The following is a 25,464-nucleotide window of genomic DNA, read 5'->3' on the forward strand; positions in this document are numbered from 1 at the left end:
ATTGGGAGGTGATCTTTATTCACATGTTAAAATACACTGTTAATATTAAAATGGGAAACAAAACATGTGGTCTTTAGGGCCAGGTGGTCTCTGTTCAGAGGTGGTCTTTAACACAGGTTTGACTGTATTAATAAAATAAAATCCCTATGACACTAACGTGAAAGCAATAGAGACGAAAGCGTAAATTTGCTAACTTTTAAAGACCACATAGGCTGGATTAAACATTTCGTCATTAGATATTCTTCCAAAAGTACAAACATCGTGGATCTTGATAGAAATGCGACGCTTTGACTGTTTACAGTGTTCAGATTACTTTCTTGATGAAAGCATTAGATTTTACCGCTTCTAGTTGCAGTCTTTTACAGAAGTATTAATTTGTCAATATTACCGGTTACCCAATGGCTTAATATGTGCTGCTTTTAAGTGATTTTGTGCTTTATTGTCTGTACAAGATTGAAGTAGAAACTTGATTAACAAGGTTCTTCTCGCAGCTGTTTTCGGATAAAAAATTGTACTACTCTGTACTGCTATTTTGCCTATTTTATTAAGGCAAATGCATATAATTAACCTGATTTCTGTTTCAATTAAATCACGACCTCGTATATTAATATTTGCTTACAGAAGTCTATTTTTTAAATACATTGAAATTATCATTAGTACATCACTCTGTTGACGGACAGGTGAAGTTTATAACCACCGTCTGACCGCTAGTGCTTTAGACTTTTTAAACCTAAAAGTCGTCAAAGTATCTTTTCTTAACTTTCATTTGAATAAGAACAATAGGAATCGCACGAATTATTATACTTAATGATTTGCGAACAGGGGACTAAATAGTAAAACAACTTGCAAGGCACGACAGTAAATGGTTACGAAAGACATTTTCATTCCTTTCGGAAAAATGACATGAGAACGTAAACAATTGTCTCGGTCTTGTATGACCGTACTGCTTACGACCATACGGAAACAAAAATCCATTGTAATAGTGATTGAATGAAGCTTTTGGGAATAGAGTAAAAGCCCTTTCTCTTGTCTATTTGCCAGAAAAAGACAAGCATAACTAAAGTATCATGTCAAATATGTGACAGCATCATAAATAGTTTTGACATAGCACGGAACTTGTACGTCTAAAACGACACTAAAACTAACAATAACATGCCCGGCAGTGATCAGAAATTACATCAATATTATTACTAAAAAGTAAGCTTCTTTGTAACCACAAACATATCAATGTTGTTTTCATTAGTTTGGATGCATTAATTGATTGATTATATTTCCGTGTTCTGATTAATATCATTTTAATCTTTACTCTTTAAACTACATTTTTGCTATTACATTGATGTATTTATTATTATATAAAGATAAAAACAATGTCCATCGAAAACAAAACATTCTTGTTGCGTGATGTATAGTTTTATTTTAATTTTCTACAAAATTGGTTCGTGATATTAACGAAAAACAAATACTCTAACATCCCACTACTTTTTCAATATAATATGCCTAAATGACCTCTTAAAGAAAATATTTTAAACGCATTTTGTTTAAGAGTATTTTTGTAACTTATTTTGCAAGATGACATCATCATTATGCCTAGGATGAACCAGTTTCTGGGCAAGTGCATTAACCTCTTTTAATTGACAGTGTTCGTTACATTGTATTTAAGTTTAAAAAACAGGGAATATAACACCAGACAAAAGTACATGTCTACTGGTGGATTAACATAGGTTCGGAAATTCCAGAGCATGGGTCGCAAACTAGCCTGACTAGCCAATAACATCCGACAAAGCAAGACAAAGGGTAATGTGAATAAAATTTCATCCTGACAACCATTGTGGCGTAATATTCGATCACCCTTCAGAGGCGTATTTCTAACATATGCTCTGTGTGACAAACACTTCAGATCCTAGATACCTAAACTGTTTTTGTCAGTTTTTACCATTTTGTCATCAATGGAGCATTTTGTGTTTTGAGAGTTCATCAACCACAAGCTAGAAATTTGCACTCGAACCTGAGTCAACTACAAATGGCAGAAAAATATATTAAAGCTACATAGAGCATAGGTGTCTTGAAATATGCCCATACATATTTTGTTTCTTTTTCATATATCTTAGTGTTAGCGACCATCTTGAAAAATCTATAATTATTAGCAGTTTTCAAAAAAAGTGTGTCTTTATATGAACAGACGAAAAACTGAATCTTATGTGTAATAACAATGATTTTTGCAAAATTTAATACACTGTCCTTTTGATGAAGGTTTCTTCCATACAAACACTTTATTGTTGCCTTTTTTAAATGCTATAAACTGACTTTCCACAATACTTTCGGGGACCCTTTTCAAAACATTTCTACAATGCATAAAGTGAAATAACACAAATTTGGCGCTTTTGTCTGGAAAGCTAATGTTTTTGATAGCATTGGGCATCAAACCAATTCATGTTATATGGTGAGAATTTCCCCTTATATTAAAGGAAACTTGGTTAGGTACGACACAGTGGCAACTAGGTATAGTTAGATAGTTCTGCAACATGATATAATTTTATTACCAGACCTGAATTTGATTATATCACGCTCAATTATATCTTTTTTATGTATAATAAATACAATTTTTGTCATAAAAACCAGACCTTTAAATATATTTCTAGTAAATCTGAATTGTGTAATGCCTGAACGAGATCATATGTCGGAAAAAATTGAAACCATTCTAACTGAAATGTAAATTGCAACTTGACATATGTTTTAGCCTAAAACGTTTAAGATTTCTACTGCGATAACCATGCCAATGTCAACGAAAGTCAAATATTTTATCATGAAGCTTTTATTTAGTGAACAATGTTTTATTACTTTTATTTTCATTTCATTAGACAGAATGTCAATAAACAGATTTGTATCAAGAACATATTTTCCATAAAACATAGGTTATCTGCATTGCAAAACTATCCTTCAGGATATCTATACAAGTTATTTCTTTAATAACATTCTGTAAGTTTAGAAAGTAAAAAAAATATTATAAACTTTATCCAGACCGTCTAAGCATTAAGTTGATGGCTAAATGGGGTCCTAACACAATGGCGTTTTCGTGGTGTTTTTGAATATGCAATAACTAGAATTTTAATTGGACTTTCTGCACATAGAAGGTACTCTAATACAACCTCACGCTCAACATATGGGTTGTTTCTGTCCTTTGTTACCATGGCAACGGGCAACAGCTGTGAATTTTTGCTATAAAAATTCAATAGTTTTTCATCGGAGGAATCGGCATATCAATAATATACACAATTGGAGAAATCGGCATATCCGTATTATATATAAAACGTGTCAGATTGTCGCTTTCAGGGTTTAGTCAATGATCCAAACTTGCAGAACTACCGAAATGGAGAAATTTAGAGATGACTTCAAACCAAGCCTTTCAAAATTGAGTGCGCTCTTAGGGAGTCCATGCATGTTTCTTCCAAAACGTTTTCTATACAAGACAATACGTTAAGCAATCCATGTCATGCAAAACAATTTTCACTGATAATCGTAGCGCAATAAAATTGTCTGTGAAGGCAGTTTGTTATGAACATATTACATTAACAGAATATGATTTACAGCAAATTTGAAATTTTCTTGGCACCAGCCTCGTACAGGATGTAATAATTTCGTGACTGCCTCTAGACTGAACTATGCAAAAGGCTTAAAAAGACATATTTTAGAATGAGTGGCTCAATATTGTACGACATTATGTCTGCGTAGGATAACAATAGATGAAATGCATCATATTTAAGGATAGACAATACGAGTTGTAGACTAAACATCAGGGTCACACACATAAACGCTTTCATACCTTGTCTATTGGCGTGCAAAGTTTATCTGTTTGAATCGCCTGTGAATCAAAAGATTATTGCCTTTCATCAAAGCGTCTTAAAACTACGATTTTAATAATTGCTCTTGACAGTTATATCAGTAAAAACATATTAAACAGTATCAATTTCAATGCAAAATTGGACGAAACGATTCAAGGATTCATTTTGCACATAGGGCATCAATTTGATGAATCATGAAAAAAAAAATCTTTATTGAAATATCATTTTATTATGCAATGTATAGAGTAACACAAGCGTTTTCACCAACCTGAAACATTTACACAATATACATTTTAGATATTTTATGTGAAGTAACTCATGTCTAGTTTTTTTAACTTAAATACAACTCTGAACATAATTTTTATCTTTCTGAGTGGTCAGTTTATTCTTCTTTCAGGCACATTTTTATAGTAAAATCATAAACCAAATTTTATCCACATTTTTTTCTCGCTTTTTTATGTAAACAATAGAAACGTTCTGGTACAAGTATAGATGTTAGAGCCGTTTAGTATTTAGATAATGATAACGACGTAACGTACGGACGTATAAAGAATCATTTTTCCTGTCAGCTAATTAAAATGGAGTACGTATACATGTATTGCTCTATTGTCAATAAACATTACCTTCAGCTTTAATTGTGAACTGCTCTAAAGGCGGTTCCCTATTCCTTTGGAAAGCATGCACAGGTTAATTGGGAAAAGAATAAATGACTTATATTTCACAACTTGTTTGAAATAGAAAAATGGCAAATACAAAGGCAAGCGTGAAGTTATTTTATTTCAATAATAAGCTAGAAAATATATGGAACACATTTTTAGTGTATTTAAGATATTAGTGTCGTATTTTCAAGGACTATCATTCTATAAAAACAGAAAGGCTAATATCCTTATCATTTCGCAATTTTGCAGACACATCTCGAACATCTGAAAAGTTTCTTCGAAAATGCGCCATGTCAGAAGGTGTTAAAACCTTATCACATGTTTAAGCGATAGGTTACAATTACAGACACAGATAGCTTCATCATCACAAAGTTCCAGAACTTACTACGTCACTAATTTCATGTAATTAACAACCCCAACATGCCATTTAAAGACTAATGAAATCAAGGTATTTTTAAAATTAAATGTTGCATTGAACTAACCTCTACATATATATAACGTAAATATTTGACATACCGGACAGGTATGCATGAGTGCGTGATATTAAAGTTCAGGAAAATAATCGTAAATTATGTGTAAATTGTACAAAGCATTTCATTTAACATGTGCTTATAATAAATCGTGCTATCAGGTTTTACTTGCAACTTATAAAAAACATCCTCACTTTTTTCGGTGACAAATAACTAACACAAGGAGATCTAGAATGCTCTCATCAATACGATTACTGGAAATTGCATTAACTTCTATAATACTGTGCAACTTTCATTCAGGTTGACCATCTGTCAAAGAAACAAACAAGGCATGTGTGTGTACATTTTGTTATTTCTTTGAAATTGGAGAACTTCATCGTGTGTTCATCAGCTGAGACTACCCAAACGTACCAACATAGCAGTATGTATCATATTAGACGGGCACCAAAACATTTCTGTAAACGAGTCTTGGTGTGGTGCTTACATATGGCGGAACATTTTATTTTTACATACTTGAAACGTTGATTAGTGGAACCTGTTCTATCAGGAAATGTTTTAGATTGTTCTTCTTGTTTCTCTGCATCCGTGTTGCGTTTCTAAGTTTCATAATCAGTAAATTAATGAAAATAAATAAGTTTCTCATCCTCTTTTTCCATATGTGTATCTTGATGATGTTATGTAAGAATTAACGTGAACAGACACTAGCGTTGACAGGCTATTAATTACAAGATACACGAAATACACTAATGGTTTCTAGTAAGCCACAGACTAGTGTATAATGCGCATGTCATGTCAAAAGTTTCATCACGGAAGATATTGTCTTGTCTCCATAAACTTATTACTTTTCTGCGTTTTCTACCACTACCTCCAAGAGGTTTACTTCTGTTGTATAATTTTGCGACTGAACTTCTCAGAAAACGTATTGATTGTTCTGTTTTCTGAGGAAAAACATGGTGTGAAATGTCGTCTTGGATATCAGACTCATTAAAACTGACATTTTGTGCAAGGAATAAAAGTTATAATACTCACAAAATAAGCTAGCCCTTACAAAACAATTCAAACGAGTGAAATTATATTCCTTGTCTGATAGTATAATGCTATCCTTTTTATAGCATATGACTACATCGTCGTTGTGGACTTATCTTTAAGTTACATTAGATAATACAAAAACAGAAGTGTGAGAAGACGGCTGAAATTAACGTTACGCAAATTTATTAAACATGACGTAAAATGTTTTCTCTTTTGTTTGAATAACTTAGAAAATAACCTAGAATATTGTCTATTGCTCTTCTATGTCTTATATTGGGTTTTACACAGCAACCTTGAAATAAACAAAACCAAGTTTTAAATTGATAATATTTATGATTAGATTTATGATTTAACACATGGAAAGCAAAGAGTGGGACTTTGAACAGCAAGAGTAGAAGAAAGTAGGTAAATGCGTATTGTATTTACTGTGTCTTACTAAAAACATACAGATTGTGAATTCTATATTATAATACATACATCTTTAACTTTAGGGAAACAAGAACTTTAGTCTTTGTAATTTGTAGAATCGGTACTATATGATACATATCAATGAAACTGATTTATTGTATGCAGAGGAATACAAAATCATCAAAACAGTTACAGGACAGTATTTCTCCCTGTCTGAATTTAAGTAGTCCACTCAAAGTTGCATTATTTGGGACACAAATGTATAAGCACTGAATCGCACTCATCTGAACGGGGTAATAAATTTATTTATAAAAACATATACATAACCCTGACAATGTCTTTTTTGCATCAATATACACGACATAGAGCTAAGAAACATAAAACAAAGTTCTACATTCAAATATTTTGTGCATAACCTTTTTTTAAGTTTCGTATTTATTACTTGCAATTTCATAATACATTTGTATTAAAATTGTGTGTATTCCTAAACCTATGTATACGCACATAAATAACAACAGATAATAGAAGGTTTGCTACAGAAATTTTGTAATATATCACTTAGTGTTTGTCTGAGATTTGAAAATTGTTTCCACCATAACATGAATATTCATTTATTCTTAAAATGTTTGGTTGCAATTTATAGACATTTCGATTGAGTATTATTTTCTTAACTAAAGTTCTGATGAATTTTATGCTGTTCTGCCTGATATGATTTCATTTTTCGCACAATGAGTAATACTTAGTGTCAAAATTTATCAATCGTTAAGATAATAATACTTATATTCATTTCATGGAATAAATAACAAGAATGTACCGCTTCGAGCTTCAGTTATTTCCCCAAGATTAATTTGTCTAGGTGCCCAATTACAAATCGCGGGGTTAAAGCCAGAATATCCTAAAAAACATATGATTAAGAAGGCACTTACTTTCATTTTGCACTAATCACTCGAAAAACTTATAATGCTACTAAAAGCTTCTTTCTTGTCATTTTAGGCAAATAAATGATTGAAATGAAAACTCGAACTTATTCATGGATGACTTATATATGGTGTAATTATGTAGCTTGTTAGATGATTATGATTGAACCCGGGTTTTGCTTCATCCAGTTGACAACAGAATGTCAGATTGTTTTATTCTGAAATTTATAATGTTTGATTGCTACTTTACTTAAATTTATCTGTTAAGATATCAATCATAACAATCAACACTTTCGAATGACGAAGTTATATTTGCTATGTATTGAATACAGATTTTCAACAGTTGTTAATTGAGGCTTTCTAATTATCGTTTCTGTAAAAATAAAGTCCTTACATTTTGAAAATCATAATTGAGCCGCGCCATGAGAAAACCAATATAATGCATTTGCGACCAGCATGTATCCGGACCAGCCTGCGCATCCGCGAAGTCTGGTCGGGATCCATGCTGTTCGCTTTCAAAGCCTATTGCAATTAGAGAAACCGTTAGCGAACAGCATGGATCCTGACCAGACTGCGCAGATGCACAGGCTGGTCTGGATCCATGCTGGTCGCAAATGCACTATGTTGGCTTTCTTATGGTGTGGCTCATTTATATATCTTTAGAAAGAAAGTAATGTTTCAAATCTATAAATGTACAAATGGGATAAAATTTATACGGAGGTTGACTTTTATTTCCGTATACCAGGTCCAGATTTTATTCCGTGTTATTCAGAAAAATGACATTACGTCATGACTTCTACTTTGTCAAACATGTAGAACTAATAACATTCACACTGATCTTTCATTGTCATTTATTCACTAAATCCCCTGTTGCAATTCAGTTGAGATCTTATTTCATTGTTCTGCTATCATGTTGATAAGTCACTGGCATGCATATGAGCCAGCCCGTTGGTATTCCAACTTAGCATGAATGTCGACGTTGCCTTCCCACAGAATATGTTTCTAAAATACATGCATCGACTGTCTTGCCACGGTGCAATTACACTGATACGATACTTACCAATAAAACATCCAAACTAACATATGATTCGTGAAGTACAATGTAGTTTTCTATATCAATTATAGGAAACGACGCTTTGCTAAATCGTTCGACGATTTAGTATATTTATTTGTTCTTGCTTTTTTCTGTTTTTATTTTTTGGTCCCCAAAATTAATTAAGTATATATCTGCAGGATAAAGATGAACGATCATCAAAAGCATACGTTGCGAGGTCCTCCTAAAATAAAAGGATCAAACAGACGTTTTTCAACACTCGTCTAACGGAATTATTATAGTATTACAGTATTGATCACACTGTTTAGTGGCATACTATATCGTCTAACTTGACCAGGTGGATCCTCAAGTCTCTGTAGATCGATATCCCTTGAATTCCCCAAAGGACCGACGCTGTCTTCTTTCTAAATTGGTAACCAATGTTCAAAGAACTGGGCCACAATGTTGATTGACATAACATTCCGACCACATACAATAAGTATCTGGATTGTCCCAGCGGCTCAAATTGGGAAGATCCTTTCTGCCTCTAAATGAATAATTCTGATCCAACAGTAAGAAATTGACGTCTAAGTCAGATGTACACTGAATTTGCACTAGGAATCCCTCTTATTTTAGAAACTGAGCTACTATCTGTGAAGGATTACTGTAATGGATTTGCATTCTTATAACCATCTTTCTCGCCCACCAATTTGTAACGATATAGAATTTCAAAATTTTGAAAATTATATAACATAGCTACATGTACGTTTATACGAAGACATATAAAAGTACATTGCATTAAGCCATTTATGCCTAAACATTTCTGTCGTGATGTCAATGTAAACAGAATCCGAAGACTTTATCAGGCCAAATTTATATGTCATGCTGGTTGCAAGTGGTTTTAGGGGGTTTTATTTCATTTTCATTTCCATACAGAATGTCAATAAGCATACTGATATCAACAAACTATTTGCAATAAACAAACCATATCTTTATTCAGAAACAGTAGTTTATGATATCTTTTTGATTTACAGACCCTTTGCGAAACTAATTTGTGAATTGAGTAAGGACGGGGATCTTGTTTTATATTATCTAATATACTTTCAACATTTATGTTGAAACACTTACTTTATAAATGTCTCTATGTACAGTCTTTTTGTCCAAGTTTTTTTCTTTTAAATATTTCATCAAGTTTTACGTAGTGTGAAATCGTGTACTTTCATTGGCATACACTGTTCATTTTTGTACTGTTGGGTTATATATCTATGGGTTTCCACCATTTTACATTTTGAACAAAACATTGAGACATTAAATTTTAAATATTCAAATGATTGAGAATACTAATTTTTTTTTTTAAATTTTATTTTATTAGTTGACATAATCAGAAGATATAGAAAACAAATCAGTTCCCCGCGAGTACTGATAATATCACTGTAATTTGCAATGAATATATAATTCATATCAAACGATTAAAAAATGAAGAAGGAGTAAGTAGAACTATAGCAGAAAAAGAAATTATGTTAAAAGAAAAGGATTCTTGTAAACGAACATGAACAAAACACTGATTTGTATTTCAAACATTTCTGTAGAATGTAAAATGACAAGGCTTTCACTTGAAAAATGGGGCATATTGTAGCATGTACACACTGTCAGAACTTTGTTTTCTTGATTAAAATTACACATTCACTGGCTTGCTCTTAGAACGTCCTCAACCCCTGTATGTGCAAAACGCTACTTATATTAGCAATTATGTATATTTGAAACATACTAAATCACTGCAATATATACTGTACAACAAGGACGACATGTTTATGTTCTCAATGTAGAAAAATAAATACAAAAAATAAAGAAAATGTTCTCTGTACATTAAATGTGAAATTACTTTTATGTAAGCTCTGAATTTTATATATTTCCTTCAAAATAGAGTTCACTCACAACCTTAAAATACATATCTACCACTAAGAGACTATGCGTATATAACTTATGGACCTACTTGAAATCTACAGACACGCTTCAGTTATTATGTCATGCCACTGTATTGTCCGTAAGTATTGACCTGGCACTCATTAATTTTCGCCGATATTTTCGGACGTTTTCGTTAATTTACACAATATTTATATTCTTAAAATATCTATATTACTAAAGTAACAGATACAGTTAACCGATGACACGGCGGCGCAGTGGCAAGGTGTCTGACTTCAAACCATGTTACCACGGGTTCGAAATCACATTAAATCATTTTTTATGCAATGTATGTTATTGCATTATTATATACATTATTTTATGCATCACATTTTTGTGAATTTTACTTGATTCTCTTGTAGTATTTATTTTCTGGAATTGGTGGTGATAATTACTTTGTATTTTTAGATCCTTCTAAAGCCATTTTCCCACTTCTTTTACAACGGTTAAATATTATAAAATTCAGTAAATGGACCATAAAACCATACGTTTGATCCGAAAAGTGGTTAGTTTGCATATAAAACTTATAAAAAAGATCCGATCAGGCGTAGGACTCGAACCCACAACCCTGCGGTTGGCAGCTGAACGCCTTGTCCCCACAGCTACCTGCACATACATGACGTTATCAAGGAATTATATATATGTTATAGCTACATCGCTATTCATGTTCGGAAACCGAGAATTAATTTACGGAAATAAACGGAATATTCATGAGTGCCAGGTCAATACTTACGGACAATAACATCATGTATGTTTACATAATGTACAGTAAACAGTGTTTTCAACTGTAAATGATTACGTGGTACAAAACGCCGCCTTTATATAAATATTTGTCACCTAATACAATTGTATGGGAAGACAGAGGAACCTGATACTGTTTTGTAAAATGACCCAAATGCGTTTTACTAATAATCATTGTCTCCATGCAAGAATATCTCAATTTATCCCATATACATTCACAAGTATTATGAGAAAAAAAATGTATGATTTTTAACGAACTTGGTTGGTATCCTACATGTAGACATATTTATACAGTGAAATTAATATTTTTATTCTTAGTTTGTTCTACATATTAATTGTCTTCACGAGCTTTAAAATGTAAACTATGATAAAAACGTTCATATACATTTATATAGCACTGGAAGTGTTTTGCACATAGAGCCATTAGGTTTAGCAAAACAAATGGCATAGTCCTCCAAAGAAACAATATTTTCTATTTAGAAACGAAGTTATATTGAATTTCCATTGTTCTATATGGAAAGTAATAAAGAAAACCCTATGAATATATTTCTGTGCAATCATATTTATTTCCAGACACTTTTATTGTGGCTTGCCTTATGCAATCATTTATTTTAAGTATATTATCAATGTATGTTAACAACACATCTGGTATATCAGTGATAACGTAAAGAAACAACACATAAGTAGGCAAACTTCAAAGTTACAGGAAAGAGATGTGTGCATTTTCTTTAAATGACCAAATGCTTGAAGACAAGTTAAGAGTCCTCTTTCATGATATTATATTTAATGGATTACGTAGAAATACAGGAAGATGGGACCAATGTCCATTTGAATTGTTGTTTTGACACATACTAGGAAATTAAAAACTGAAATAAATGTCTTATCTCAAAACATGTTCGTAAATCGTACTAAGCTTTTAGTCGGCTGCACACGGCAAACTTTATACATGGGCAATTACGTCTCATTCAGTGACAAAAAATCTTCATCTTAGAATTGACCTTTTAAAGAAAGCAATAAACTGTCTAATTCATTTCCTGCGAAAGACAGATTTAAAATCATTTTCACTTATTTTGCGTCTTAAAATGATGAAATTTTATCCTATAGATATCATTTCACAGGAAGTTGATATTTTAGATAGAATGCACAAATTGCTCGTTATTCTAGTCGTGTTTTATATAATTTTTCTAAACTGTCTTCTAATCTACAAAATGAGAATCAAATTATTCTCATTTGTATCTACTTTTAGATAGAAAACAAAGACAAATATTTAACAGGGAATGCCACGTACCAAAATCGCAGCCTCCCCAAAACGAAACCTACAGCACGCAGACGTGCACACCACAAACACACACACACATACACAAAGCCAACACACGAAGACAAGACGAACAAACAAAGGAACACACACACATACACGCGCGCGCACACACACAGCCTACACAAGAGGACAAAACGAACAAACAAAGGAACACAGTGGGGCACCGCCTTGGAACGGTCAGTGGCAAAAACACCACTGGGGAGCTTAAACCGGTTTATGGTGCGCACCCAACCTCACTCTTACCACCACCATGTTCCAAAGACATGGGACAGTGTAAATAAAAGTAATCCCCTCCAGGTGAATCTCTAACACACGTAATGGAAACAAAAAGGCATGGCATGTAAAACACAAAAATGCTCGTGTATAAAAATATAAAAAGCAAACCTTTAGAACCAAAAACGTATGTACTGAATGCCTTTTCAGAAGACAGAGCAACAAGAGAAACACCTTAAGGGCCCGACGAAACAGGCAGAAGACAGATATCAAAACAGTTCAGTCCTGGAGAATTTAAAAACTGCTTATCATAGAGTCCTCCCCCTCTTCCGTCAGACACAATCAAAGAGGGAAGCGTAGTGTCCAACTGTAAACGGGTTGAACACTAAACATGCGGTATGTCTCAAAACAGTTGGGTCGTAACCTCTTTTAATAAAACGTTTTATAATTTTACCAAATACATTGGAAAATTACCATGACCCAAGATCTTACGAAGTTTGTAAACCACATCCCCATTAAAAACGGGTTTAGAAATATCTTCTCGCAGAAGTGTCTTTAAATTACTATTGAATTCTAAAACTAAATCAGAATAACGATAGTAAAATTTAGCAAAATATTTACGCAATTTGTAATAACGGTAGCCTTGCTGAAGAAGTTTACTTGTAATATATAGATTACGTTCATTGAAATGCTTGACATGACTACACGCTCTGGCAAACCGAATTAATTGAGAAATATATACCCCATAAGATGTAGCCTGAGGTTCATCCCTATCCAAATTGGGGAAAATTTACAATACTAAAGTTAAAATCATCCCTCTTGTCATAAATTTTGGTATGTATAATATTGTCATAAATAGAGAGATGTGAATCTAAAAACGAAGCATCTGTATCCGAATTGTTAGTTTTAATTAACTGAAGCTCCCTAGGATAAATAGTATCCACCAATTGACCAAAAACGGATTATCCATATTAAGAATATCATCCAGATAGCGTGATGTATTATTAAATACAGTTAAAATATCTGCCTGCGTATCTGGAGAAGGGCTCAACATAAAGTCTCTTTCATAACAATATAAAAACAAATCTGCGACAAGGGGTGCACAATTTGTTTCCATGGGAATACCAACTACTTGTCTAAAAACTGCATTCCCAAACCTGAAAAAACTGCATTCCCAAACATTGTATGATTTTGCTTGAACAATTTCCTAGCAATATAATTATGCGACAAGACATTTTAAAATAAAATTAAGTTATTAATAACCACAACATTTCAACAATATTTTTCAGAATTACTTGTTCTGACAGTTATAATTATGTCCTCGGGTTTAATTGTCTAGCGAGATTCATTACTTGGTGGTCATGTGGTAGCACGCTAGAGGTCCGTAGATTGAATCTCAGCACAAGAAAATTCAAAGATTCTCTTGAATGTCTCCTTCCCAATTAAGAAGCCAGTACTGTTTCTTCACGTCATGTATCGATACTATACACTAGAATGATAGACTTTTCAGACAGAGCGAGGTAAAGTACGTCAGACACGCCTGTGTCTGAAAGACATGCTGTGCTTCTGATATTGTAATGCCTACTCTTTTATCAAAATAACGCCATTTTGTATTATAGAGGTCTTCAACTGACAATAATAATGATATTTAGCTTTTAAATAGTCTTACATTAAGACAAGATAAAATATGCCATGCTGCTTAGACAACTGAGTACGAAATATTTGATCCGTGTTCACTACAAAGCAATGATGTTTAAAAATATCCTGTCTGGTCTGTAGATTACTGCTAGGGTGATTATTTGATTGTATTTAAGTGTTGGAAAACGTAAGAGGTGTTGTTAGCGCCCGTTTATCCTTGAAAACGGAATACAATCAAACGCAGTCAGAGGTAAACACAAGTCTATTACGATTAGCCTTAGATCCCATCTTCATCTTAAGTAAATCTAAGTGAAGAACAGGCTGACGATTACACTTTGTTTTTATGTCTCAACAAACATGTCTCGACAAGTTTGTATTGAAAAGATAGGTGAACATATTACAATGCCTTCGTTTTCCAGTTCGTGCAATATGATGCAAACGTTAAGTCTCATCCTCTAACTCAAATAAATAACACACATTTTAGACATTGTAAAAGGAGGGGCAATTATTTGATAAAATAAATATAGTTCCTAAGCATAATGCTTATCGCACTGACAAGTCTGTCCCCTATAATAGTTTATCCAGTAAAAGAACACAGCAATTGCAAAACATAAATTATATAATGTTTTTTTCTCCAGTTCTATCATGAGCTTTACAGTGACTCTCTTCTATTACGATCCAGTCAATAATGCCTAGTCATTCTAGAAATGCAGAATGCATGGAAAGAATTAATGTAGCTTTTCTGTTAAATCTTTGGACATTTGTGCTGTTTTGAATCATTGAATGTTGTTTTTGGTTCCGTTATTTTCACAAAAATCATGTTCAGAAACACTACCGTACATTTACGTATTCGAATATTACAATATTCAAATACCAGTGGAATTCGATAGCCATTTAAAATTACCTACAGAATACAGGACGAAGTCACGCTTTTGACAACACACTTCAAACACACGGGATCATAACATTTGTTATTTTGTGTCATTATAACGAATATATACTAACTACATTCTTAATGTCTCCCATAACAATGCTTAGCAATCACTTAAATAAATGCAAAACTTTGACCTTCTGTATATAACGATAAAATAAAACAGTCACTACAAAGCGAATTATAAAGACAATTTTGATTGCGTTTTCCCCAAACAACTTTATCTTATTCAAAAGGATTTTTATGGATGGGCCTTAAATGCCTTAAAGGACTGGTACTTTGAAAAGTGTTTCTTGACGGACGTAATGTTGATACGTATATGTTTCCAGTCGAATGATGTAATTAAATGTAACATAAAATTTCATTGTTAAGAATTATAGGTATTTCAAGACACATAGTTGTCTTGGCATCCTTGACCCTTGATAATACACATTCAGCTTTGGTAAGACACACAGGAAACATCCTGGACACCTGCAGGAGAAACATAATCAAATTCAAATATTTAACGGGCAATTTTTCATTTTGAGCTTTTTCAGGAATAGAATAAATAAATTAAATTTAAATGTAGAACAATTTCGTACACATGTCTTCATAAATTGATATCTATTTTGTTTATGAACAATTTCTTTAGGACGATTAACTAGACTGTGAGGCTATTGCGGGAGGAAGTGGTATATTCTTAGAATGACGTCTTTTCACCTTGTTAAGAGCACATGTTTTAATAATAATGAGAAACCTTTTAGCTGTTTGATTGAAAGTATACTCCAAGAGCCTGCATAAATCTGCAATCTGCACTAGTTTCACAGGCATATTCCATTACGAGCAAAACAAATCGAATATTTAAGCGTAGTAAAATTGTCTGTTAAGATAAACTATTATGAACATATTGCATTTAATAGATATAATTATCTTCACTCTAGCTACAGATTTCCAAAGTTTCAGGCACCAATCTCCAGCAAGATGCAATAATATTAAGTCTGTATCACGATATAACGAAGTAAATACATTTTGGTACAAATTAGATACACACAGTTCAATAGACTCGACTTTTTTATTAATTCTATTACTTGTTAAATAAATAAAACGAACAAAAAACGAAGTCTGTCATTATGATAGGTAAGATAATTCGTGTTGGAGTGTAAACATAATCCTTAATTAATATCAAGTGTCTTATTTGATTTAGGAAAATGTATTCCCTGTATTCATATATTAATTATAATGTACTTTAATGCATATTATGTATTTTGCTAATATAATGTTGATGTCCTAATAATGCTTGTCTTGTAGTATCCGCTATAAGGTACTTGTAATCTTAGGATGGGTACAGCATGTATTTAAATGAGATTTTATTTCCAAACTGATTCACTAATTTTCAAATTTCGTGCCACTCTGAATGTTAAATATTCAGCGCTTTTATAAAGGAACACTTTGCATACTTCTCTGATTCTAACAGTTTTGAAGTTATGAACCTGTTTTGAGTAAAAACGTCAATGGTGTACGTTGCACCTGTAGCATCGCTCCCTATTTTGATTTTAAGGATCTCCTCCTGAGCATCGGGTGTTTTAAGGTCTCCGCGTACTTGGATTCAGTTTTGTTATATTTCCCGGTCCATTGGGATCCTGGAGTCCATCGAATAGACGTGTAATAGAGTTCCGCTCAAGTCGGTGCTAGGGGCATGAGAGGTGTTGCAAATTTCATTATATTTCATGAACAGACTCAATCAAGCCGGGTGTGCTTTGCAAACTATGCCTTCAAAGCATCTTTTATTACAGATTACATTATACATCATTTATATGTGTCAATTATATTTGTTATTTGTTTCGCTTGAATGGGACTGATGTTAGTTTTGCTACAGTGCTGTGAGTACGAACAGCGGCAGGAAGCAGGAATGGTGGTTTCTGAACAACTGCCAGGTTGTGTTATGTCACAGACGATCATTTGCCAAACTGATTTTCTTAATGTGTTTATTTTGTCCCCGTTGTCTATAGGCGTAACTTTCAATTTTGCTTCATTATAATAATCGTACATGTACAAAATGATGTGTTAAATACTACCGAATTCTATGATTACTAATAGTAGTTTCCTTCCAAGTTCATGCTCCTAAGGTATAGTTCCGCATAGCACATAAATTCCATAATTTGCTTTGTCATTTAACGTAATTAGTTTTAAAAATATTTGTCCACGCCTTTTACGCAGCCAAATTATTGTTGTTATTATATTATTTGTTTTAACTATACTAGTTCATGATACATTGTTTCTCTCGTTTTAATTTCAGTAATATCGTGCGGAAGCATCGAAAACATCGACACGTCAAATCTTAATCAAATTAAATTACGTAAAAATGAACATAGTATTTCTACTTATACATGAAATAAACAATTGCATAGCGACGAAAGTGATATATTTATCGACATTTACTCTATCAGGTATTCACACGCTATCTACTCTTTCATATTGTAAGACAAGTACCCATTCAAAGTCTATTTGTGTAGATAAAGATTGAACATCTGACATTTTTAATTATTACCACAAGCAATAACCAGTGTGAAAGCCAAAAGCTAGTTGAGTCGATATAGAAAATAGTAAGTTAAACGTATCTTGTAAAACTCCTTTCAAAGACAGAAAAGATAATCATCTATATCCTTGAATTTTCAATAAACTGTCTGCGTCTGATTCATTTCCTGTAGAAGAGAGTCATAGATCACTTGGTTTCTTAAAACGTTGTAACTCAATCTCTCTGGCATAATTAGACAGCCAGTTGATATTTCAGATACAATACATATATCTTTCAACTCCATCGTGCTTTTCCACTTTTTTCTCTAAATTGCCTGATCTAAATTGGATTGATTTCCATCTTCATGCAAAAATATAGCATCATTTTAAATTTCAACGTAATGAGCAGATTCTATAGCCTGTCAATTAAAGTACATATAGAAATGTAACTCCAAACGATCTTTTTCGGCGACGCCGTCTAAATTCGTTTTCGTTACTTCTGCCACGTGACTTCAGTTTGCAAATCAAACTACTTGATAACGCATTATAGATAATTTATCAAAATGGAAGATTTATGCAACACTCTGTCTGATTGGACGAGAGTGTCAATTTCTTTCACTCTGTTTATTGTGCTACACTGAGTGAAATGTAGACAAAGCGTTTATCCTAAACGACGCTGTAAAAAGTTTTAAAGCTAACTTTGGCTCAGTATATTTAGCAAGAATATTGATATATCTCAAAATGATAAGTAAGTTTAATAAATAAGCTAAAAACCTGTTCAAATACCAACCTATATCAGATTAAAGAAAGAGCTGAATACGGTCTGCGTATCACATGAATAAGGTTGTGATAAGTGTCTTTTATGTAGAGAAGTGCTTTTTAAAAGATTTTCCTTGTTACAATTGTCGTCTGTATATGAAAAGATTTGTTGCTTTTGTGACTTATTCAGATTGCATATTAAAATGAGTACTTGTTTGCTTTGATATATTTGTTATAAATTATTTAACTGATTTATTATATATGAATATTTTTCTTTAGTATGGTATGCAAATATTGAACTCAGTTGAAATCTGTTTCATTATATATATGCTATATAATGACTGAATCTCATTATACTGAAACAAAAGTACGCTGCATACAGTTTATCTATGTGATATGACTATGGTCAAACTTTGCTTATGAAACAGAAATATTGAAATAATTACAATTGTATTTTTGCTTGACCTTCACTTTTTTATAGGTGTGACGTCATTGTCCAAAGATTCATGAATAGCGAATATGCATTTGTTAAAGCGGGATCAGTTGGCCTATTTTAGAAATAAATAAAAATGATAAATAAAAAAATCCTTTAATTGATTTTTTCTCATGTATTCTAATCAAACTTGATTTATAGCGTCTTTATTAGGCCCGCAGCCAACTTTGTTCAGCTGGGACATTTGACCCCATATAGGGGCTGCTAGAGCTAAAACTAGAAATGCCTTTATACAGCGTCTCATGAACAACTTGGTGGATCTTTGTCATACTTGGTCTGGAGCATCATTATAAGGTCCTCTTCCAAATTTATTTATATAGGAACCTGGGCCCTATTAGGGACCACTATAGCTAAAAGTAGATATGCCTTTCTCCGCATTAACCACTAAAATGTAATGGATTTTTATCAAACTCGATGTGTAACAATATCGTAAGGTCTCCTGCTATTTTGTTACAAATGGGGATAGGGACCAATTTAGCTAAAAATATAAACACGTTTAATGACCTCTTCTCATGAACCGCTTCATGAATCTTCATCAAACTACTGCTGTAATTATTCGTCTAAGGATAAACGAAACAAAATTGCAACCTTAGAAACCTTTTGAAAAATTAAAAGAGAACCATTTAAATTGTTAAAGTGCGGTATTTAGTTGAAAGATGAATGTTAGATGAAAAATTCATAAACTTCTTTCCTTATTACAATTCGCCGACCATCATTTTTAAAGATATTTCTTGTTAATTATATTTAGCCATTTAAACTCGGTTATGGTTAATTGTATAGCACTGACCTGCCAAATTGATGCAGACAGCAGCACAAGTGATATATTCCGGTATTAACAAAATTAGTGATGTAACTCACAACCAAAGGAAATACTGTAGATAATGGTAAATAAGCGCATATTCGAATGTAAGCGCATATCAAAAGTAAGCGCATACGGCCTTACCGTTATTCCTTATAGGAAAATAAGCGCATGCCACGCCCTTACCATAATTTTGTCTCGAAAGCAGGCGCATATCCGATTACTGGTAAACAAACACCAGATCATATGCAGAAGAAAAGACGTAATTAACGGTATTATACCGTAGTAATTGTTTATCATGAATACTGGTGACAAGTGTTTTTACCTGTTGAATAGCCGGTGGGTATTAAAAGATTTTAACGTCTATTGTCTGGGATAACGTTAATCGTTTACGATAATCATGTTGTTTTTTTAAATAGAAAATGTTCTCAGTAAATGAAAATAAAAGTTTAAATACCAGAAAAGTTGTTTGCGTTGTCATTACAGTTTGTCATTGTTGTGTAAATCTGTGAACACAATATGGATAAAATGCATTATATAACGTGCGACAGTCAAAACTAAAAATGTCGACTTATTTGTAAACTTGCTGTTATGGGTTTCCTTGTTTCACTCCAGTAAATGAGTCACATCTAATATTGTTCAGGAATTGTTATTTGGACTTATAAAACACAAGACAACTTGAACTCGAAAATGAGCTGACAATGTGAATAAATGATGCATTTTGTCTAATAATTCACATCTTTTAATCAGTGCCATCTGAATACACGTATAAACCTAAATATACGTTGAAGTTCAAACCTGACATACCATGGTATAACCCTGCAAGTGCACCGATATGGAATCATTTGGTTTCAAAGGCCACCATGATTTAATAGGATAACGTGATGCTATGTTTCTAAACTTTCAACCACAAATGAAACATCATCTGTTGACAAACGTTTAATCTGCAAACATCGTCTGACGTGTTAGTAGAAGCAATTTGGTGTACACAATATTCATTTATAAGGAAACATATGATACATAGAACTACAGTGCAACCTCGGCAGAGCAACACCCTTTTGGAGATACAAATATTGACTGTTATGTAGAGGTTGTTGCTGTGGAAAGGTAAATTTGATAGTATATTTCAGCGTAGGGAAATTTGAATGATGTTGTTATAGAGAGGTTGTACTGTAAATGTATTTACGGTCAGTTGATAAATGTGTTATCTCCCTGGTGTCTGAGGAAATAATATTTGGCATAAGCTATTTGCTGATGATTCGATCAGGATATATTAGATTTATTACAATAACATATTATTGAAACTGAAGTAAAAAGTATGTTTTATTAAGGCAAACAATTGATTTACAGCTTGATCTGTCACACGCATTCATGCATACCTAACGTATATGCGTTGCGACTTCTCTTAACCATCATCTTTGAAACTGATAGTGCAATGCATTCTGAAAATTTCCTTCACATTCAATAATCACATCATCGCTTATATTGGTAGATGGTATGCTCTTCGTTTTAGGCGGTGGTATATATAAAGTGTACATGTATTTATTTAATACGCTATGTTGTGATTCACAAACCACTAACTCTCAAGCATACTGGTCAAAGGTCCTTATGTCTTAATGATCAAGTAGGGTTTTGCAATATAGCATCGGTTAGATTCTGCAACGCGTTGTTAATACCATACAGTAATTAAACTTTAGCATGCTAAATTTCTAAGATGAACTGGTCCGTCATTCAATTTGGACAGTACCATTTATAATTCAGAGGGGTGTTTACTGAACATTTACCGACTGAACAGCGGACAATGCAGACCATGATCAGCCTGCACGGGTCGCAAAAGGCAAATTCACTTGCCGCCAGCAGGCTAAATGTTAACGTTCCTTCATACTGCTTATGTTACATATTATGGTATTATTTAATTTCGTTTTTTAATTAGATAAAACTTTAATAGCATGCATATGATGCATCAAACAATGACTTAAATTATATAATGCAAATACATGCTTTTGAATTTGATATTGACACGGATACTCCTTGATTAAATCGTCAAAAGCATAGAATGGTCTCTGAAAATTTGTAAACTAGAGTAATTTAATATATAAAACTAAATAAAATTAATGTTAAAACGGAAAGAAATAAGTCATACTGATATGACAAAAAATACGACGAAAACCAGCTTGGTATTATCATGATTGTACTGCTATTTTCCCAGCAGTCTAATCATACTATTATAAAAGCACGCTGGTTATTCGGAAATTACTGCTAGGAAGATTTTTATTCAGAATTAACTCCATAAGAAAAGGTATTGAATATACGCGCTTTTTAAATAAAACGTCCTTTAGATTTGACCGTATATATTACTGAACAATTCTAGTGATGACACATTTAACATTAAATGATATTGTTTAAAATCGCTCATAGCAATTGAATGAAGCGGATTTTCCCCGTGTCACTAATGGAACAAAAATTCTCCCAAATCCGTTGAATGTGGTTAGTATTTGATCTTTGTTTTACCGATTGATTGTGGAAACGGTAAAACCGTCTTTCCATCAAATGCATATCATCTTGAAAATGAGTGTTTATGCATAAAAATAACTCAATCTTTTTATTTATTAGTTTAATGATTAGTTTAAGGCAGTTAAACTGAAAGGTGTTCACTACATTTTGTTGCACTTAATTCCGTCAATCATTCATATCATCATCCGTTCTAATGCTTATCTACTACAACTTGTCGTTTCTAACATAAAATAGAAAACATGTTGTTTAATGATACTAATTTAACGTATCTAGTACAAATACATGTGCAAAGACGTGAGTAGAATAGCAGACTAAATAAAGTTGTATTTTTGTCCAAACTATATCAAAGTATTCTGACCCACGCAGTTTCTGTTTGTTCAGTCAGTTTTACTAATTGCATTGTCTGTATATTACTGACTGGAAAAGGTCGAGAGTATTTTCTGCTTGTCAGAATTTGATAAGGAGATAACTGTTTTGTTTAATTATATTATTAAGCCTTAATAATATATTAATATATACATTCATTTATACTGGTCGATAAAGTTAAGAGCCATTATTTAAAACAAAATAACACTGTGCTTATCCTGAGAATGTCAAATATTTTTAACTTTGTAAAAGAGTCATATCTGGCTAATGTCAAGTTAGGAATTATGACTAGTTTATATTACGGTGGGAAGCACGTAACAATATTGGTGTATAGAACACTACAATTTTAAATGGCTTAATATCTTAAATAATATATAATATGAACTGTAATCTGAAATGTCGTCCTTAACCTTTAGCCTGCTGGCGGCAATTGGTTTTGCCTTTGCGACCAGTGCAGACCAGGACCAGCCGTGCAGGCTGGTCATTGTCTGCACTGTTCGCTATTTAGTCAGTAAATTTTCAGTGAGCACCCCTTGAATAATAGAGGTACTGCCCAAAATGAATGATGGACAAGTTCGTTATAGAAATTAAGCAGGGCAAGGGTTAAGACGTTGTTATATGTGGCATTTCTGACTAAAGCAGAGAGAATAAAGATTAGATTATGATAAGAATCAGTGTTACAATTACAAAGATATTAGAATAATGTCAATGAACTAAACCACAGAAACAGGTTGCCTGACACTGTTGAAGCTCAAGTGTTTGACTACTTCGTGTTTGTTGAAAGAAAACGAGCTCTTAAAATTGCCACCGTACACGAGAATTGAATTTTCGAATTTCGAAAACCGCTCAAGGGAGATATTATTCACAGTAACTCGACGCTCACTTGCGTGAGGTAAACAGTGGTAAAAACTAACAAATTACCAAATTACCAAGTTTTAGCTAGAAATCGCATGTTTACGTGATGTAGCCAAATCTACGTAACAAAATTGAAACAAAGCAGACATGTCAAAACAGACAGAGGACGGAACGAGTGATAGAAAAACAGTTTTCTGTTGAATTTACTAAAGGTTATGATCGCAGAAACAAAATGGATGCGTGTGTTTATCAGAAATTGACACAGCTTTAGCATTAGGAGCAAATAGATATCCAGCGTGAAGACGGGTTATTCTTGCCTGCCAAACAGGAATTTCCCGTGTTTTTGCCGGTGCTAGAAGAACTTTTCTTACACACGGTGTAAGATGACTCACGTGCTGCTTTTATGAATGAATGTGTAAATTCATTAGCTACTATGATAATAAAATACAGCCTAAAAGAAAAAAAAAACATTCGTTTTACTTTATGTCTTTTATTAATAGATGCAATAAAAAGAATTTAAACAGTTACCAATGAGTCAGATAATTCCATCCACACCTTCAACCAGTGAAAGATTCTTATTCAATATAATTCAATAGTTTTTGTAAATAAAACTATTAGATAGTTTTCTTTGGATAAATGTAATGTTTCGGTGAAGGCGTTAACGCTTTTACTTAAACCTAACATTTTTATACATATGTAGCCATAGACGTAATAATGATACAAATCGTATATACAATTAGCGAAATTCATGGAAAACTCAAATTACGGTTGCATTAATAGATGGAAGAAATAAAGATTCAAGCACAAATCCTAGCAGATTTACAAGACGAACTCTTCAATTCATCTAAATAGAACGTTATAACTGTTTTATACACCTGATTTACTATTCGTTTTATGTAAGCAATCATATGCAAGTCTGCATACTTCAAAACAATTTACAATAAATGTGCAATGATTTGTCATTATTCTGAGTAACAAAATTGCAAGTATTATTCCTTTTCACGAACAAACTGCTACATCATGTTCAATCTGTATATTTTCCACAAAGTGGGAAATATACAGAACATGATGTAGCACTTTCTTAGGAAGATTGAGTAAATATGCGCTTGTTCCAAAACGCAGCAAATGTTCAGATATATATACTGTTAATCAGTTCCTTAATCATTTTTATATATAGGCTTGTCCGGCTAATTTAGGCTAGCTCCTTGCGAATAGACAATCTGGTTCTTTAACGTGCCCGGTGTATAGCACTGATACACGCAAAGCCATTTTCCTGGGAAGAACCAGTACAGGGACACAGGATTTTTACTAGATATGTTTTACATTTAGTTGAACTATTAATTGAAAATAGGATCCACCATAGCTGAAGCCCTATGTAAAAGAACCGGTTATGTTAAGACAAACAACCATTAAACATGTAATCAGCATTTTGGTAAAAGAAGAACATTAAATTCGACGGCAAAACAATAATTGCTACGGAAATTCTATTTTGTAAAATAACGATACGAAATAAAACGAATAAACCAAAAACCCAATGGAGATTTCAAAACTAAAAGTCAGTAAATCGATTCATGTACTTGGGTAAAATGATTAGATTTTACAGGAATGACTGACACATTGAAAATACCGGTATCACAAATGCAACAAATAATTGTAACTTAGAAAGGCAATTTTGTTAAGACCGGATTTAAACAGAAGGGACATATCATGTTGTGAATGAAAGTTTCAATTGATTATACAGTTCTTGATTTACGTCTGAATCTAATACGAACATAGCATTTTGAAAAGGCACTGTATGTTGAATAAACATAAAAATATTATACTCATGATAAATATCTTATTTTAAAATACACATTAAATATTAGTAAGTATATACTGGGATCGGCAAGAATAATAACTGGTGCTTTCAATCACAGACACTTGGGTTCAGGACCCCCAACCTACCCCATTGTCCACCGCCCCTGCTAATAATAGCGAATATTTTGTAGCATTTTAACACGTACTGCAATAGGTGACGATCATAAAAC

General features: G+C 32.8%; 1 protein-coding gene across 14 annotated transcripts in view; it reads right to left on the reverse strand.

Annotated features, from left to right (window-relative positions):
- LOC123527108 (G-protein coupled receptor dmsr-1-like) overlaps nt 1-25,464 on the reverse strand; it is a 442,014-nt gene that overhangs the window by 90,021 nt on the left and 326,529 nt on the right. The window lies entirely within an intron of this gene.

The sequence above is a fragment of the Mercenaria mercenaria genome, chromosome 14, assembly GCF_021730395.1.
Source record: "Mercenaria mercenaria strain notata chromosome 14, MADL_Memer_1, whole genome shotgun sequence".
In the NCBI taxonomy this organism is placed as follows: Eukaryota; Metazoa; Mollusca; class Bivalvia; order Venerida; family Veneridae; genus Mercenaria; species Mercenaria mercenaria.